We start from the raw sequence: 14,533 nt of genomic DNA on the forward strand, positions 1-14,533 counted from the left end.
TGCTCTGAAGATGTAGTGTGTTGCAAAAATTAATCACTGTTCAAAAAGGCGGAAAAATTCAGGTGACCAAAGCCTTCAGAGAAGGCTAGTTTTCCCTGTACCCTGCAGGTGTGGACTGGGGGAGATTTCCAGGGGTAACAAAGCAGTCAGTTCATCTTTGGGGATTCCATGGCAGCCAGCAGGCTGAGAGCCTCTATGCTTTCCAGAGCACCTTTATTGGCACAGACACCCCTCAACTGGCTGAAGAGGGGGATAGCAGCTTGGTATTCCTCTGTACACTCCCAGAATCATCCTCTGAGCTTCCCAGCTGGCCTAATTCCCAACACTCCTTCTTGTTTTCTTTCCCCCTCTTGTGGAATTTTATTTCGAAGAATTAATTACTGTCGTCTTGCATTATCCTTGACTCATTACTTCCAGATGGTTCTATTTATATTCTTTTCCCTCAGATACACACAGAAGTGTTTGGCCTTTACTGAAATTGAGCCAGCAACAGTATGGTAAACAGCACCTCATCTATGCAACCAAAGTTGTTGAAAACAAGAAGGACCTTTCTAGTTTTTATCAATTTCCCCATGTTTTCCTCTGACTGATTCCATACACTCCGAGTCTCTGATTTCAGTTATCTTTTTTGCTTCACATCTATACTAATTTCTCCCTGTTAGCTGTACTATTTCTTCGCTTGCCTGCTCTTTCCATAGTCTTATTCCCATCCCTTCTCAAATGATGGGTAATAGTCATTTCTCTCATGGCACAGATGGATCGGTGGAGGATGAGACATTAGTAGAGCAAGGTAGATAATACAAACTACTAAACACAGAAGAAGATATCGTAATTCCTGTCCACCAACAGCAGTATTCAGACACAGCTCTACCACCTCTCAGCCTCACTCCCATTATTGTGTGATGTACAAACCACAGTCCTCTAACAGCAGGCTCCTGCCATACCTTCCACGGCAGAAGGAACTGTGCCTTACCCTCTTCTGCCTTACTACCACAGTCTTCCACATCACTTATGTAATGTGGTGTAGTGGAAATTGAGTGAGTGGTGAGGTGCTGGAACACCTTGCCTAAAGAGATTGTGGATGCCCTGTTCCTAGAAGTGTTTAAGGCCAGGCAGCATGGCCCTGGGCAATCTGATCCAGTACTTGATCTAACAACTAGCAACTGTGTCTGTGGCAGGATGGTTGCAACCTGAAAATCCTTGAGGTCCCAGTCCAATCCAAGCCATTCTGTAGTTCTATGATTCTATGATTGCATGCAAGAGAAGCAGTCCCATTTTTCATGATCCCTTGTGGCAAATACATCTACATGCCTCTGCTTAACACCTCCTGACTCTCGTCAATCCCATCTCACATCAGTCAACTGGAGCACTGATGTGGACCATATCTGGACTGCAAAGAGATGGAGAGACTTTTCATCTGACCAGCCTGATGTAGTTTACACAAACCATACCTGAGGAATGCACCAATATTAGCAGACTTGTGTTCCATCCTAGGGGTCACAGGAGGCTCTTCCTGCCCTCAGCAGCTCCTGCAGCACCATTACCCTTTCCTGAAAATAATGAGTGAGCTTACTGAGATAGAGGTGGGATACAACTCTGAGATGGAGATGGGAGAGTGTGATACAATTCTGTTGCAACAGAGATACATGAGTGAATGGACATCGCTTGTAGCGCCACACTACAAAACTCCCAGAAGGGTAAGAAGTTCACAGTTCTGCTACATAAGAACTACCTCCTTGGATGATCTGTCCTTCAGGGCCCAGATTCATCACTAGCTAGTCCTGGAAGGACAAGCAATATTCAAAAAGTAAGCTTCCCATGGGACTCATAGCAGCCACACCTATTCAGCAATTCCTCTACATACCTTGAGTTCTGTTATGTCTCAAGTAAAACAGTGGTTAAAACTCACGAAAGCAAACACTTTCTCAGTTTTTCTGTGTGTTGTGTTGATGAATTATTCATAAACTAATCAAGGCATTCAGTATTCATAAGCAGGGATTTAAGAAGGGAAACTCAAGTGAAGTAAACATTCTCAATCTCTACTAATTTTACAGGCTCATTCTACTTGTAAATTGCTGCTTGCTCCAGGTTTTTCTGGTCTATTTTCCTAGTCTTTCATATGTGACCATCTCCATGCACACATTTTCTGCAATCTTTAATAAACTATTGAAATGAAATACTATTTTAGTCATCACCATTCTCATGCTCGTTACATTTCACATGTAGGGTTCAATGGAGACAAATGAGACAGTTCACATGTCTTTCAGGGACTAGGTTGTTTGTGGGTTCAGGAATACATTACTGTATTGGAGATATCTTGCCCATATTTTGAAAGTTGTCACACAGTAAAACAGGCAAGAGACTAAAATGTTGTGTGTTTATAATATCACGTATCTTAATGGATAACAGGATTCTTGGACAGATTAAGAAAGCATCAAATATAAGTACTGGCTTCCTTCAAGCAAGCTCAGTTCAACTCATGCTTGTTTATAAATCTGTGCTACTTAGTACAGATAAATAATTTCAATAATATAATTTGTTCACAACTGTCTCACTTTTATTCCCAGTCATTCATGCAACGTGAATAATCATTTGGCATAACTTTTGCTCTTGGGCTCAATGATGAGAACTGTGGGATATCGCAGAATCACAGAATTGTAGAATATGTCTTCGTCCAGGAGACCACTGAACAACAAATAGCAAATAACTCATTTTCAAAATGTGTTCTCAAAACATTCCCAGTTTGCAAACATTTTCGTAAATTCCCAGCAGTCACTGAGATATTGGTGAGTAATGAGTTGCAGTGCCTCTGCAAATAGCCAATGAACCTCATTCTAGACAACAAAGTTACACGGGTTTTCTCACTGTTCAATCAGCCATATCCCACAATATCTCTGGATTGAAATTACTAAATCCCAAAGGAAGGTTAATCATTACTGGCAAGGATATGCAAAAATACCTGGGTTAAATTATCAGATGCTGGGTTAGCTTGGAAAGGATGAGCCCAGTTTCCTGTGTCTGGAAAATTAATTTACAAAGCAGAAGTCAAACACTGCCAGATCAGACAAAAGGCTTTTCACATCTACATGTAAAAAGGACTTAAAGACGTCTTTTTGAGTTTAGCACACACAAATTCGGTGCAGAAGCCACTTGCAAGCCTTTTTCCACATACATCCCCACTTAGATTATGATAGGAGCCCATCATCTTTTATCCTACAGGTACACAGAATATACATTTTGCTTTTTAGTCTCTAATACATCCTCCTGTTGAGCAATATTAAGATGGAAAATATAGACATAATGAAATAAAGTTTGAATGTCAACAAAGAACAGATGTCCAGTGGAAATTATGAGGAAAAAGAAAAGAGAAAATGAAAAAGAAAAAAAACAAGAAAAACCATCTTCACTTAGAAGTGATTGTAAAAAGATGAATGTGCTATTACAAAAACATACACACACCAAATCATATTCCCACATCTACCCCACAAGAGGCAGAAGCAGCGGGATGCTCCAACTTTTCTGGTAGTGCTTCCAGAAATTCACCAGAGGCTGATACAACAGCAGTGTTTATTTAATAACAGAAGCACTCAACCAACTGAGCTAGGCAGGGTAATTAGCACAGAAACAGCTGCAATCACAAGGGGGAAGGTAGAATCACAGGAGAACGTGGTGCTGTGGCTGTAGTGTTCTCCATGGGACCCCAGGAAGCAGCAAGATAAGAATTGTGGCTTATGAATGTAGAAAAAAATTGAGTCTTTATTCCTTAGTACTACAGAGACTGAAGAACATCAAGACACTTTCCTGAATGAAGTGGATGGCTAACCTTATCATATCCTAGAATAGGGAGACAGTAATGAGGTGGAGAGAATGGTCCAGATCCCCAGTGAAAATCAGGATGTTGGAATCTGGACTGAAATCTCTCTGTGGGAAAAGATGGCAGTTCTGGATGCTCACACCTCATCTCTGTTCCACTGTACAGCTGCTGCAGGAAAGGGTGTAAATACTGTGAGCCATTGATCATAGGCTGATAAAAAACATGGCATGGGCTGCCTGTGAAGGTGATTGTGGAAGGCTGGAAAGTCCAGAGGGTAGCTTGCATCCTCTGGACCAGCAGAGGGCACCAGCAGAACTGGGCGCCAAAGGAAGGCCCTCATCTTGCCCAGTACACTGTAATTCTCCATTTGCTGAAATCTCTCCACTAAACTGGCCTCATGGGAGCATAGAGGTGATTTTGAAAATAGTCCAGGCTTTTCTTTGCTCCTACTCACAACCAGCACACGCAGCCCTCCTCCAGACTCAGCTGTCTTGGAAGAAGAGAAGTAGGAACCCCCCTGAATAACTGTTTTCACTTCCAAGGAAGAAAGCCATTTCCTTCTCATTCTCTCCACTCAGTAAGGACAGAGCACATTGATCATTAATGCAGCTGTGTATTCTGCCTGCCCTCCTGCCACATAGCTAACCAGTGGACTGCAGACTTCATTAAGCATCCAGATGTATTCAGGCTCAGGGGATCGTGCAGCCTGTACAGCTTGCAAGACTCAGATGGCCTCAAGATGCAGGATGAACCCACCCACTGGAACCATGGGGCTTACAGCCGGAGAGCAGAGTAAAATGTGATGCTTATTTAGCTTAATCTTCAGTGTTTATTTAAGAGAAGATAAATTCTTTTACAAGCAATTCCAGGGGAAGCAGAGAAAGAACTCATGCTGCTACACAAAGCACGTAAGGCGGTACAACAGCTACCTTTTCAGGTCTTTCCCTTAAGCTGTCAAGATAGGGATGCTACCATAAAATGGTATTAGTTCCTTCAAAAAGTAGCCTGCATTTCCACTAGGGTGCAGATCTCTTTCATTTTGCATTAAAGCAAGAAATGTCTGTGGAAAAGGCTGTTGTAACTGAAGTCATCTTGCTTTGGGATTAATTTACAAGTTGTTATTTACCCCCACTCTACTGCACTGCCTGCAGCTTACTTTTGTGGTTCAGAAAGTGATGCAGGAACTGTGGGGAGAGCAGGAAGTTTAATACAGAAAATAAAGCAATTTAACAGCAGAAGACTCTGAGAACTCACTACGGCTCACATGATGCTCTGCAACAGTGAAGAATGAAAAAGTAAACTTCGAAATGAGGGCTCTGAACAGCATAAGGGTCTGATCTTGTGCTGACTTGAAACAAAGACTTGTCCCCACAACAGATCACCAGCCTATAGAACACAGCACAGACAATGACAGATATGAAGGTCACACTCAAGGCCCCAAGCTCCAACATCCTATCACATTCCTGGGAGAATGAACTCTCTCTGCAAGGACAAGGACATTTAAAACAAGCAGAAGCAAAGGGAATGTTAGAGACTTCTGAAGGACCTGGAACACCACAGAGGTGCCCCCAGCTTCAGTACACTCCCCTTCTAGTCCAACCCCAATTCATCACCAATATTGCCCACTATGTTTCTCAGTGCTACATCCACATGTTTCTTGAACACCCTTTGGAATGGTGACTCCACCACCTCCCTATTCCAAGAGGGTGAAAAGAAGCAGTCCAAAGAAAATGAATCTGAAATCTATCAGTAGAATAGAAAAAACAGACTTGTTAAAAAAAAAAATCCTGAATCTGCTTTGGACTGAACAAGAAAGGTATGCCAGTGGAAACCTGAGCAAGAAGGATATTATATGGGACACCGTAATAAAAACAGGCAATTTAATTAAAGCATTGCATGGACTGCTACAGACATCCACATCTGCAGCTCACTGCCCAGAACTGCAGCCTGTGTCTGAGAGTGTCAGCTCTGAAGAGTTGTTCATCAGTTTTTCCCTGTTTCTGCCTTCAATTTTAATTTCTGTGCTACTCAGTTTTACTCTGAGGGACTTTTATTTCTCTCTCTGGTACTTCATGCTCTTTTGGAGGCTGTCAGAGGGCACCTGGCTTGCTACCTGCCTCCACAGACAGGCAGGAAACACTGCATTTCTGCTGCATCTGAATTAGCTTTCTTCCCTAGTGGTCTCTTCAGTTCCTTTGCACATCTACCCATTTTCAGGCAGTGACAGCAATGCCTCATATGCTCTTCGGGAGGGCTGAGGTGCATCTCCTGTTCTGAGCATGCAGGGGCAGCTCCAGCGTAGGCTCTGCTCCCAGTTGCTGGAGCTAGTGGCCTGTTAGGTACTGATGCTGTACATGTGCACTTTACTGCAACATACACCTCTCCTTTGGGATCCTCCAGCAACACTCTCCTTGGGCTGAGCAACAGGCTAACAGCTGACAGCCAGTAACACTCATTGCCCTCCCTGGGGAAAGCACAGCTGGATAGCTCTATCGCTTGGCTGTTAGCTTTTTAATAGGGCTCCTGCGCACAGACAACTTGAATTCTGGGCTTTGAGGAGCATGTGTGTGGACTGCTCTTACAATGTCAAAGGCTTATAACTTACACCTAGACAAAATAAGGCAATGGCCTTCAGTTTTTTCTTTCTTTGTTATTAATGAGATGGTTTCCTTGTCCAGGCAATGTGAGCAGCAGGATGTAGAGACCTGCCAATCAAAATGTTAAAAGGACCTAGTCAGTGTCATGCTTCATCCTCAGCTATCCGCTGGTTTGAACACAGAAACAATGTTCAAATTAGGGTGCTGCTATATGCCAGGTAAACACATCAGGTCTGCCCTATGCCTGCAGATGTCTGAAAAAACTCAGGATGTTTTCAGATAAAATACAAAGTAGAGTTGGAATGCTTATTCTCCATACAGTGAATACAAGGTAAAGTTTTCTCATGACAGTTTATCTTCATAAAACACACCACGGCAAGCAAACTGAGTCAACAGCAGGTAACATCCTGCCACTGGATAAATCCGTGCTGGGCTTTTCATCAGCAAAAACTTTTGCTGGTGGTATATGACACCATCTGGAGTTGCATATATGTGTTCCTAGGGAAACACTGGAAGAGGGTAGATTTATCCTAAATTTTAGGAAGAAAATCTTTACAGTGAGGATGATGAGACACTGGAATAGGCTGCCCAGAGAGGTTGTAGATGCCCCTCGCTGTAGGTGTTCAAGGCTGGGCTGGATAGGGCTTTGGGCAACCTAGTCTAGGGGGAGTTGTCCCTATCTATAGCTGGGGGGTTAAAGCAACGCAATCTTAAAAAGGTCCCTTCCAACCCAAACCACTCTATGATTCTATGATGAAAACGCATCTTAATGAAAAGCATTCAGAGTAACACTACTGAAACACAGATGCTATATAGAAGGCTCTGATTCCAGAACAAGCAGTGCACACATAGACATGGATTCACTCTGAGGAGCAGAGACTCATGCTAGGGGCACAGTATCACAGGCTACCTCACACTCTCAAGAGGGTAACATGGAAAAAGGAAAGAATAGCACACAACCTGATCTAGCAGATGACAACCCTACCCACCCTATTTTAGGGTGTTAGAACTAGATGTCCCTTCCAACACAATCCATTCTATGTTTCTATGACAATGAATGCATAGAGGCCAAAGGAAACAAAAACGCTTTTTCCAAAACCTACAGCTTCTCTTAATAGGCAGGCTTGTAAAAGTGTGCTCAGAAACAGCATTCCCTTTTGCAGTATATAGCAATCGCTGTCATTGCTACAGGATTGTGTCAGTGCCACTAGCAAGTCTGTGACAATTCCCAAACAACACGTAAGTTTGAATAAAATCCCCCAAGAGGAGAGCTTAGGAGTCTCCAATTTGAGCACTGTTGGGAAGAACATTTTCCACACCGTTTTTATGCAGTAAGGTAGAAAAGGTACAGCTAAACCATTATGTGCTGCAGTTCAGCCTTCTTTTCCACACTACAGTAAACAGCTGCTTCTGTGTTAGCATTCAGGAAATAAAACTGGTCTTTTAATGGGTCTTGAATGTGACTTTGTGAAGTAGCAATGCTGCCATGGTGACATCCCAGAGTGAGGTGTGCAGCCAGCCCTGCTATCCTTACTAGCTTCCAGCCTGGCTGCAAACAGGTCCCACTTTTATTTTGGGAACAGGTAGAATTCTTCAGCTGCCAACAGAGTTACCCTATGCTGCAGCATGGCCAAGAATACCCTGAGATATTTGAAATGATCTGCAAGATAGCAGCTTTGGGATACAACAGATTACTAAAAGAAATTATATTTTCTTAGCATCCATATTGCCAAGGCTCCGTGAATCTCAGAGAAAAGTAATCCATGCCCTTCTTCACACCTAGGTTTTACACAGTTCTGGAGAACAGTTTGCAATTCCTAGCACACATGCAGCCCTTTCCATCCTGCTGCTGTACACCCACACCTTGCAGCTGAAGCCTGCACGGGGCATGAGCAGGTCCTGTCAGAATCACCTCTGCTCCTGTGAGCTTCCATTTGTGAGCTTTCTCCTGAGGAAGAGTCACTACCTTTTTTAATCTTTATTCTGTGGGTTCCCCCCCCCCCCCCCTTTTTTTTTTCCCCTCTCCACAGTTCTCTCTTTAAAAGGAGTGACTCACATCACCATCCTGCAGGCATGAGGTGGTAAACTGTTCATCTCTGCTTTGGCTCAGGGAAGCTCTTAAAACTATTGTTTTTCTCCCTGACCATTATCTCCCCTTATCTAAAGGGATTTTAAGCCACTCTGTTCTCTCATCAGCCAAGTAGTGCCATGTAATGTCAAACACTATTGTCCCTCCATTCGATGAGACCCATGTTTCCTGTCTGCCTGAGCTTTTATGATTTTTTTGTTTTGTTTTCAGCAAATCACTAGCACAAAGGACAGACATTTTTGTAAGCGAAAACTTACAAAAGAATTTGAACAGGTCACTTGGGCTGCAGCAAAGGAAACATTTTTAAAACCAGTGTCTGATCAAATATGAAGGAATTTTATCTGCTTTTCCTGTCACATCCCAGCTACACTCTCTTTAAAAAAAAAAAAAAAAAAAAAAGCAAACAGGTGAGCTAAGGAATGTGACATCCTGACTTTCTGCAATGAGTCAGAAAATTAATGACACCATCAATTAAATTAAATTGATCTCCAGATCCAGGATTCTCATTCTCCATGTAAATCACATCTCTTCCTGTGACGGGACGTGCTCCTCTGAACTCTGGCATGTAATTATTACTACTGATATTAACATTTTAGCTACTGATCAATCTCAGAAAACATCCATCACAACCAGTCCCCTCACAAGAAGGATTCCATCAAGGAAAGAGGATGTTAGAAATATTGTACTGTCACAACAAAACTGGTAGCTTATTTCTTGACACCTGTACGTTTTCAGGCAGCAATATTCAACGCTCTCACAGCTTTTATAATAACCTGATTGATATCACACAATTTTATTTTCACTCAAATGTAAACGAATACTAGAGGAATCCCGATGAAGCTTACCCAACCCGACCACAGTGTTTGCCTACCCAGAGCATGTTTCACAGAGGAAACAAAGCAGGAGTGATGGAACAAATGCAGGGCTGACTGTGTTGGGTTTATCTGAGATCAAGTGGTTGGCAGCCCTGCCCATGGCAGGGGATTGGAACTAGATGATCATTGAGGTCACTTCCAATTCAAGCCATTCTGTGATTCCTTTATTCTATTATTTTCTGTCTTATTAAGCTGTCTTTATCTCAACCCACAAGTTTTACCTTTTTTCTGACTTTCTTCCCCATCCTAAAGTCATAGGGATAAGTGAATGGCTGTGCAGAGTTTAGCTGCCTGCCAGGCTAAACTACAAATAAAGAAATAGAGAAATTTATAGCTGCTGAGACAGGTGCTGCAGATGGAGCAGCAAAACATTGCCAAGATATTATGTACTACTGGTGACTTTCCAATGGCACAAAATAGCCTTCAAATGGTCTGAGAATACTCCGCTTCCTCCTAGTATTAAGCACAGCTCTAGCACAGCCACAGAAATAAGCTGGATCTTACCTTCACGTAGACTTTCTGGGGTTTATTCTTCATTGCTCTAGAAAGCCTAAGAAAACAAGGAATGAATGCATGCAATCTGGGGTGGTGGTTCACAAGACCACGTTTCTGGTCATTTCTGCTCTGAGAAAGAAAATGCAGAATGACTTCTTGCTTGCCTTGTACATCGATCAGAAGATCATGGGAAACCACCATGCACAATGATAATTTCTTTGTTTTCACTCTGAGAAGTGACTTGTAGAGCTGTGGACTCGTTGTGAAAGAACTGTTATATCAAGCTGCTAAAATGGCAGTTTGTGTGAAATTCAGAGTCAACTTAGACAATGAATACTCATCATCTGCCTGGGCAATTTCACATTCATGCTTAGGTAACAGATTTATGTTCACACACAACAATGATTTGTGAATATTTATGAGTGAACACCTGGACAGTGTTTGACACAATGGTCATTATTCATGGTTATACCTGAAAGAAAGAGAAAGGCTCTACCTGAAGTCCAAACTACAGATAGAAGCAGCTAATCCTTAACCTGCACTGTATCCTAATAGCAACACAGAACAGCTGAAAATGGCATAAAGGAAGAAATTAATGTTAGGACTCGGATCACCCAAAGGATCAGTAAAAAGTCAGGAAGCTTCTCTAAGCTGCTATAAGAATTCCCTTTGGATTTCTCTTCTGTCAGAAATTGGTTGCAGAAAGTGCAGTGATTTTCTATATGAAAACTGCCCAATTGCTTTATTTTGTTTTTGCCCAAGACAGAAAGACTAAAAATATTTGTTAGGAAAAAGAAAAGAAACCACAAAAGGTACAGGTGTGAGTGAACACGTGTACTCCTATGTGTGTACATTTAAGGAGTCCTTGCATCTATGCCTTCAAGTTTCATGTTTAAGTCTATGCTGCTCCAAGCCAGAACCACTGCACTTGGTTCTCATGGAGAGGTTCTCAGAGCCAGCTGAGATGAAGCCAGATCATTGCCTGAGGCACAGGTGAGTTCTAATAGACTCAGTTTAACTTCATACAAGAGAATCACAGGATATGGATCAATTTCAGTGATAAGGGATTTCAAGATAGAAATATAGATTGGGACTCCAGGAAAACATTGGCAGCAGAGAAGCTCAGGTCAGGGGAAAGGCAGCTGCTAGATTCACATGGGCTTATTTTCATGAATTGTCTTTGGAGATGAAAGGCATCTGACACTGGATTTTTCTCTAAGGGAAGGAGATCCTACCAGGTGTGACTGTAACAGTAACTTTGTCTGCTGACAAACTTTGTGTGTAAAATCCCAGCCCAACATTAGCGCTATCTTCAAACTCCAATCTTTAAAACTAATCACAATGTTGTGACTAATAAGATCCTCCAAGTCTTCTTCTCCATGTTATTTCCACAGCTGCTTACCTCCTTCTATAATATCTCATTAATATGGGGAAAAAAAAAATTAAAAAAAAAAAATCAGACTCACTCTTCCCATGTTCACTAGGAGCAAAGCAGTGAAGACCAATTTCAGAGACTTGCTAGCAACCAGGGAATGGAAGTTGGGCTATGTCTGGTCGCATTTGGCCATGCTTTGTCACATTTCATCCTATCTCAGTGACTGCACAAGAAGTGGGACAACAGAAAATAAATGCCATCACTTTTACCCCAATGACACCCAACAAGCATTTTCTATAGCCCAATGTTATCTGGACAGAGCTGTATACCAGACTCTTTGACCTAAATTCAAAGAGGCAGCTGAAAATTATAGCAGTTGAAAATAAAAGCATCTCCAGATGGGTAAATAGCTCACTTCTTTCCACTTCCTCAAATTATCTCAGCATCTGGCACTTCTCTGCTGAGACTGCTTCCCTGAGAGAGGAAAATAAAGCTCAGCTCTGCTGGGATACTCAAGTGGACAGCACACAGCAATCAGATATCAGGCCAGGGGACTCATTTCCGTTCCAGGCAGAGATGAGCTGCCTTGCTCCTTTCTATGCCTACACTGACCTTCTACTCTGATGCTTCCAACTGACTCCATCATTATTTATACTTGCAATGACATCAGACAACCCAGAGAGCTACCCCTTAAGTGTGTCTGTTCTTAGCTTGTGTTGAGCAGTGAAGTGTATTAAGATAAACTGTACCTCTATGGTGGACTGTAGCCAGCTCTGGGGGATGGGTGGAAGGTTTGGATTCATTGTGCCCCCAAACAAGTTCCTCACAGCAGCAATTGGACACAGAGCAATTACCAGCTCTAATAGGGCTGATTCTCTCCTAAGAATGTGGCACATTTCTTCACATAGAATATTGATAAGATGGGGGGCTGTAAAGGAAGGCTGGGCTGGCTGCCCCAGCTATTGCTCAGAATACAGTACGTATTTATATTTAATATTAATCCCAAGGGATTATACAACTGAAAGCATATTAAGATGACCTCCAACATTATCATTTCAAAGCCCCCTGATTTTAAAAGTCAGTCTCATTATTACAGGGTAAATTTCACAGTGTTTGAGTGGTCAGCACTGGAAATAAAACACTATTTCATGAAAAATATCTTTCCAGATTTTTCAGCTATGTTGTACTCTCTATAATCAGAAACAGAATTTCCGTATTGGACAAGACTGCCTTTTGTCCAGTCTCTAACACTCACTACCTGCAACTTCACAGGAACAGTGACATCCTTCCACTGCCTCCCTAATTTCTGAATATGGATATGTTATTTACCTAATCCTTACAAGGAAAGCTTCTTTCCAAGCTTTTCTGCCCCGCCCCCCCCCTTTTTTTTTTTTTTTTTTTTTTTTTAAGTTCAAACAATAGTATAGAAAAATTGAAATACAGTGGCATTTGGTTACCAATATCTTCATCCTTTCTTTGAGAATGTACGTAGATTTTTAATACATTAGAACTGGAATTTACTCTCTCCACATTGTCAGTACATCATCTGCTGCAGTGAAGCTCCAGTTAAAGACATAAATTGCCCATGGATCAGTAAACAGTGGATAGTTTTTCTGAGGGAGTCAACTCTGGCAAATGGACAACTGATTTTTTTTTTTTTTTAAACCAATATTTTATCTGTCCTTTCAGTCCTTTTGCAAAATTCTATCCCACAGCAGTTAATACCATGGATCTGTTAGAGACTGTGGAATGAAAATATGTTTTGTTGCCTCAGTAGGTGCTGCCCTTTAGTTTCCCTGTGTTTCACCTGACACGTTGCAAACACTATCACCCTGTGATCATTCAGGGTCAGTTCTTCACTTAGGTGCACAGCTGAAGAATTTGTTTAAACCCTCTGTTTCAATGGGCTGCATCATACTTCGCATACTCATGCTTGTGGAATACAACAAACAGCAGCAAGTGTCAAACACTACAGTGCTTGAATGTTAAATCACAGCACATGGAAGCTCTTTTTCTATTTAGTTTTTACTGTTGTTCTTCTGTGCATCTCACATGCAAAGAATTAGCAACATTACTGCAATAGCCATGGTACCTTTGAAAACGGAAAAGGTGATTTCTCACCATCTTATCTTTCCAAGACCACAACATCCAAACCATAACAACACTAGAGCTTGCTCTGAGAATTTCCAAAGGCCAAGAGAAGAGCCATTACCTTCACCTTTAATAGGAAAGCCTAAAGAAAGAAGTTCCAGCTTATAACTCTTCTGGTCACAACAGCTGCCTGTTATTGCAGTAACATCTGCCTTCATTTCTGACGGATAAAGGCTTGGAGAGACAAAGCCACCCCTGCTCAAAGAAGGATCACAGAGTCACAGAATCATTAAGACAGGAAAGACCTTTAAGATCATCTCGTCCAACCACCAACCCATCCCCACCATGCCTTGTCTCTCAGTGACACATCCACACAGTTTGTGAGCACCTCCAGGGGTAGTGACTGCACGTCCTCCCTGGGCAGCCTATGCCACTGCCTCACTACTTTTTCTGAGAAGAGTTTTTTTTCCTAGTATGCAACCTGAACCTCCCTTGATGTGACTTGAGGCCATTCCCCTTACCCTGTTGATAGATGCATCATCCCTTCCCAGCCATAGGTGTTCCCCCCTGCTGCCTTGTTAGACCATGAGTGACAGTGGCTATCAGCCACCTCTTGCCTGGATCTCCACAATCACTTTTTGTCTCAATTCCTATGCATCTGCACTGAGCAGTTACTGAGCACATCATCTGAAGTGAGAGAAGCTGTAGTACATTTATCTTCTTATGACACCCGAAACAAAGCAGGCTGGAAGGCATATATTAATGACTTTGTCCTCACTATAGCTGGTCTAGAAATGTTTTGGTGCAATCAGCTTTTCATTGGAATACACTGAGTTGTTAAAACTGCTATTTTTTTTTTTTCTTCAATAAAGTGCTGAACAGGAAAAGTTTTTGAAATGTAGAATTGTCCCTGGGAGACAAAGAGAAGGAAAGATGGAGAAGGTACAATTTTCATCCTGTTGACTTCCAAGGCCAAACCCCCTTTCTGAGTAAACACCTATGTCCTATACTGACAGCACTCATATGGGGGCAGCAGCATGGTGATGGCAGGATTAGCACACTATAAATGACAGAACTCAGCCTCCATTTCTGCCAATACGCTCTGCAAGCACTAAAATCACGCACACACCAGGAGGGAGATAAAATATCACATTTACTCACAGATTCTTAATAAAAATGTCATTCTAAGTTTAATTA

General features: G+C 42.1%; 1 long non-coding RNA gene across 1 annotated transcript in view; it reads right to left on the bottom strand.

Moving 5' to 3' along the window:
• Positions 1 to 1,451: 1,451 nt before the first annotated feature.
• LOC125689168 (uncharacterized) overlaps positions 1,452 to 14,533 on the bottom strand; it is a 29,867-nt gene continuing 16,785 nt past the window's right edge. Inside the window, exons 2-3 of the long non-coding RNA XR_007375098.1 lie at positions 2,960 to 3,018; positions 1,452 to 1,550 (exon numbers count right to left, since the gene is read on the bottom strand). This is a non-coding gene — a long non-coding RNA (uncharacterized LOC125689168). The remainder of the gene's footprint in view (positions 1,551 to 2,959; positions 3,019 to 14,533) is intronic.

Source organism: Lagopus muta, chromosome 2 (genome assembly GCF_023343835.1).
Source record: "Lagopus muta isolate bLagMut1 chromosome 2, bLagMut1 primary, whole genome shotgun sequence".
Classification (NCBI taxonomy): Eukaryota; Metazoa; Chordata; class Aves; order Galliformes; family Phasianidae; genus Lagopus; species Lagopus muta.